This window comes from Lipotes vexillifer, unplaced genomic scaffold, assembly GCF_000442215.2.
Source record: "Lipotes vexillifer unplaced genomic scaffold, Lipotes_vexillifer_v1.1 scaffold346, whole genome shotgun sequence".
NCBI classification, from domain to species: Eukaryota; Metazoa; Chordata; class Mammalia; order Artiodactyla; family Lipotidae; genus Lipotes; species Lipotes vexillifer.
Window position 1 is genome coordinate 397,536 of NW_006772766.1, and position 6,000 is coordinate 403,535.

Here is a 6,000-nt window from a genome sequence, read left to right on the forward strand (position 1 = left end):
CAGCTGATCCTTTAACCCCGTCGTGCCTGAGCGAAGAACAGACGCCCTCCGGCGACCTACATGCAGAGGTAGGGCAAAATCCAAAGCTGAGCACTGGGAGCTGTGCGAAAAAAGAAGAGAAAGGGAAATTTCTCAAAGCAGCCTCAGGAGCAGCAGATTAAATCTCCACAATCAACTTGATGTGCCCTGCATCGTGGAATACCTGAATAGACAAGGAATCATCCCAAATTGAGGAGGTGGACTCTGAGAGCAAGTTTTATTATTTTTTCCCCTTTTCCTCTTTTTGTGAGTTTGTATGTGTATGCTTCTGTGTGAGATTTTGCTGTATAGATTTGCTTTCACCATTTGTCCTAGGGTTCTGTCCGTCCATTTTCTTTTTTTTACTTAAAAATTTCTTTTCTTAATAATTAGTTTTTATTTTTATTTTAATAACTTTAGCCAGGAGTCAGTGCTGTGCCTCTGAGGTGACACAGTCAAATTCAGGACGCTCGTCCACAAGACACCTCCCAACTCGAAGTAATATCAAATGGCGAAAATCTCCCAAAGATCTCCATCAACAACAAGAACCAGATCCACTCAACCAGCAAGCTACAGTGCTGGACACCCTAAGCCAAACAAGGAGCAAGACAGGAACACAACCCCACCCATTAGCAGAGAGTCTGCTTAAAAGCATAATAAGCCCACAGACACCCCAAAACACATCACCAGACATGGACCTGCCCACCAGAAAGACAAGATCTAGCCTCAACCACCAGAACAGAGGCACTAGTCCCCTCCATCAGGAAGACTACACAATGCACTGAACCAAAATTAGCCACTGGGGACAGACACCAAAAACAACAGGAACTACGAATCTGCAGCCTGCAAAATGGAGACCCCGAACACAGTAAGATAAGCAAAATGAGAAGACAGAAAAAAACACAGCAGATGAAGGAGCAAGATAAAAACCCACCAAACCTAACAAATGAAGAGGAAATAGACAGTCTACCTGAAAAAGAATACAGAATAATGATAGTAAAGATGATCCAAAATCTTGGAAACAGAATAGAGAAAATGCAAGAAACATTTAACAAAGACCTAGAAGAACTAAAGAAGAAACAAGCAATGATGGACAACTGAATAAATGAAATTTAAAATCCTCTAGAAGGGATCAATAGCAGAATAACTGAGGAAGAAGAACAGATAACTGACGTGGAAGATAAAATCGTGGAAATAACTACTGCAGAGCAGAATAAAGAAAAAAGAATGAAAAGAACTGAGGACAGTCTCAGAGGCCTCTGGGACAACATTAAACACACCAACATGCAAATTATAGGGGTCCCAGAAGAAGAAGAGAAAAACAAAGCGACTGAGAAAATATTTGAAGAGGTTATAGTTGAAAAGTTCCCTAATATGGGAAAGGAAAGAGTTTATCAAGTCCAGAAAGCACAGAGAGTCCCATAAAGGATAAATCCAAGGAGAAACACACCAAGACAAATATTAATCAAACTGTCAAAAATTAAATACAAAGAAAATATATTAAAAGCAGCAAGGGAAAAACAACAAATAACACACAAGGGAATCCCCATAAGGTTAACAGCTGATCTCTCAGCAGAAACTCTACAAACCAGAAGGGAGTGGCAGGACATACTGAAAGTGATGAAGGAGAAAAACCTGCAACCAAGATTACTCTACCCAGCAAGGATCTCATTCAGATTTGATGGAGAAATTAAAACCTTTACAGACAAGCAAAAGCTGAGAGAGTTCAGCACCACCAAACCAGCTTTACAACAACTGCTAAAGGAACTTCTCTAGGCAAGAAACACAACAGAAGGAAAAGACCTACAATAACAAACCCAAAACAATTAAGAAAATGGGAATAGGAACATACAAATAAATAATTACCTTAAATGTAAATTGATTAAATACTCCCATCAAAAGACACAAACTGGCTGAATGGATACAAAAACAAGACCCATATATATGCTGTCTACAGGAGACCCACTTCAGATCTAGGGACACATAGAGACTGAAAGTGAGGGGATGGAAAAATATATTCCATGCAAATGGTAACCAAAAGAAAGCTGGGGTAGCAATTCTCATATCAGACAAAATAGACTTTATTTTTTTTTTAACATCTTTATTGGGGTATAACTGCTTTACAATGGTGTGTTAGTTTCTGCTTTAAGAAGATATAACAATTGTAAATATTTATGCACCCAACATAGGAGCACCTCAATACATAAGGCAAATACTAACACCCATAAAAGGGGAAATTGACAGTAACACATTCATAGTAGGGGACTTCAACACCCCACTTTCACCAATGGACAGATCATCCAAAATGAAAATAAATAAGGAAACACAAGCTTTAAATGATACATTAAACAGGATGGACTTAATTGATATTTATAGGACACTCCATCCAAAAACAACAGAATACACATTCTTCTCAAGTGCTCATGGAACATTCTCCAGGATAGATCATATCTTGGGTCACAAATCAAGCCTTGGTAAATTTAAGAAAATTGAAATTATATCAAGTATCTTTTCCGACCACAACGCCATGAGACTAGATATCAATTATAGGAAAAGAGCTGTAAAAAATACAAACACATGGAGGCTAAACAATACACTACTTAATAACGAAGTGATCACTGAAGAAATCAAAGAGGAAATTAAAAAATACCTAGAAACAAATGACAATGGAGATACAACGACCCAAAACCTATGGGATGCAGCAAAAGCAGTTCTAAGAGGGAAGTTTATAGCAATACAAGCCCACCTTAAGAAGCAGGAAACATCTCGAATAAACAACCTAACCTTGCACCTCAAGCAATTAGAGAAAGAAGAACAAAAAAACCCCAGAGTTAGCAGAAGGAAAGAAATCATAAAAATCAGATCAGAAATAAATGAAAAAGAAATGAAGGAAACAATAGCAAAGATCAATAAAACTAAAAGCTGGTTCTTTGAGAAGATAAACAAAATAGATAAACCATTAGCCAGACTCATCAAGAAAAAAAGGGAGAAGACTCAAATCAATAGAATCAGAAATGAAAAAGGAGAAGTAACAACTGACACTGCAGAAATAAAAAAAATCATGAGGGATTACTACAAGCAACTCTATGCCAATAAAATGGACAATCTGGAAGAAATGGACAAATTCTTAGAAATGCACAAACTGCCAAGACTGAATCAGGAAGAAATAGAAAATATGAACAGACCAATCACAAACACTGAAATTGAAACTGTGATTAAAAATCTTCCAACAAACAAAAGCCCAGGACCAGATGGCTTCACAGGCGAATTCTATCAAACATTTAGAGAAGAGCTAACACCTATTCTTCTCAAACTCTTCCAAAATATAGCAGAGGGAGGAACACTCCCAAACTCATTCTACGAGGCCACCATCACCTTGATACCAAAACCAGACAAGGATGTCACAAAGAAAGAAAACTACAGGCCAATATCACTGATGAACATAGATGCAAAAATCCTCAACAAAATACTAGCAAACAGAATCCAACAGCACATTAAAAGGATCATACACCATGATCAAGTGGGGTTTATTCCAGGAATGCAAGGATTCTTCAATATACGCAAATCTATCAATGTGATTAACCATATTAACAAATTGAAGGAGAAAAACCATATGATCATCTCAATAGATGCAGAGAAAGCTTTTGACAAAATTCAACACCCATTTATGATAAAAACCCTGCAGAAAGTAGGTGTAGAGGGAACTTTCCTCAATATAATAAAGGCCGTATATGACAAGCCCACAGCCAACATCATCCTCAATGGCGAAAAACTGAAAGCATTTCCACTAAGGTCAGGAACAAGACAAGGTTGCCCACTCTCACCACTCTTATTCAACATAGTTTTGGAAGTTTTAGCCACAGCAATCAGAGAAGAAAAGGAAATAAAAGGAATCCAAATCGGAAAAGAAGAAGTAAAGCTGTCACTGTTTGCAGATGACATGATACTATACATAGAGAATCCTAAAGATGCTACCAGAAAACTACTAGAGCTAATCAATGAATTTGGTAAAGTAGCAGGATACAAAATTAATGCACAGAAATCTCTGGCATTCCTATATACTAACGATGAAAAATCTGAAAGTGAAATCAAGAAAACACTCCCATTTACCATTGCAACAAAAAGAATAAAATATCTAGGAATAAACCTACCTAAGGAGACAAAAGACCTGTATGCAGAAAATTATAAGACACTGATGAAAGAAATTAAAGATGATACAAACAGATGGAGAGATATACCATGTTCTTGGATTGGAAGAATCAACATTGTGAAAATGACTCTACTCCCCAAAGCAATCTATAGATTCAATGCAATCCCTATCAAACTACCACTGGCATTTTTCACAGAACTAGAACAAAAAATTTCACAATTTGTATGGAAACACAAAAGACCCCGAATAGCCAAAGCAATCTTGAGAACAAAAAATGGAGCTGGAGGAATCAGGCTGCCTGACTTCAGACTATACTACAAAGCTACAGTAATCAAGACAGTATGGTACTGGCACAAAAACAGAAAGATAGATCAATGGAATAGGATAGAAAGCCCAGAGATAAACCCATGCACATATGGTCACCTTATCTTTGATAAAGGTGGCAGGAATATACAGTGGAGAAAGGACAGCCCCTTCAATAAGTGGTGCTGGGAAAACTGGACAGGTACATGTAAAAGTATGAGATTAGATCACTCCCTAACACCATACACAAAAATAAGCTCAAAATGGATTAAAGACCTAAATGTAAGGCCAGAAACTATCAAACTCTTAGAGGAAAACATAGGCAGAACACTCTATGACATAAATCACAGCAAGATCCTTCTTGACCCATCTCCTAGAGTAATGGAGATAAAAACAAAAATAAACAAATGGGACCTAATGAAACTTCAAAGCTTTTGCACAGCAAAGGAAACCATAAACAAGACCAAAAGACAGCCCTCAGAATGGGAGAAAATATTTGCAAATGAATCAACTGACAAAGGATTAATCTCTAAAATTTACAGGCAGCTCATGCAGCTCAATAACAAAAAAATAAACAACCCAATCCAAAAATGGGCAGAAGACCTAAATAGACATTTCTCCAAAGAAGATATACAGACTGCCAACAAACACATGAAAGAATGCTCAACATCATTAATCATTAGAGAAATGCAAATCAAAACTACAATGAGATATCATCTCACACCAGTCAGAATGGCCATCATCAAAAAATCTAGAAACAATAAATGCTGGAGAGGGTGTGGAGAAAAGGGAACACTCTTGCACTGCTGGTGGGAATGTGAATTGGTTCAGCCACTATGGAGAACAGTATGGAGGTTCCTTAAAAAACTACAAATAGAACTACCATATGACCCAGCAATCCCACTACTAGGTATATACCCTGAGGAAACCAGAATTCAGAAAGAGTCATGTACCAAAATGTTCATTGCAGCTCTATTTACAATAGCCCGGAGATGGAAACAACCTAAGTGCCCGTCGTCGGATGAATGGATAAAGAAGATGTGGCACATATATACAATGGAATATTACTCAGCCATAAAAAGAAACGAAATTGAGCTATTTGTAATGAGGTGGATAGATCTAGAGTCTGTCATACAGAGTGAAGTAAGTCAGAAAGAGAAGGACAAATACCGTATGCTAACACATATATATGGAATTTAAGAAAAAAAAAATGTTATGAAGAACCTAGGGGTAAAACAGGAATAAAGACAGAGACCTACTGGAGAACAGACTTGAGGATATGGGGAGGGGGAAGGGTGAGGTGTGTTAGGGCGAGAGAGAGACATGGACATATATATACTAACAAACGTAAGGTAGATAGCCAGTGGGAAGCAGCCGCATGGCACAGGGAAACCGGCTCGGTTCTTTGTGGCTGTCTGGAGGGGTGGGATAGGGAGGGTGGGAGGGAGGGAGACAAAGAGGGAAGAGATATGGGAACATATATATATGTATAACTGACTCACTCTGTTATAAAGCAGAAACTAACACAC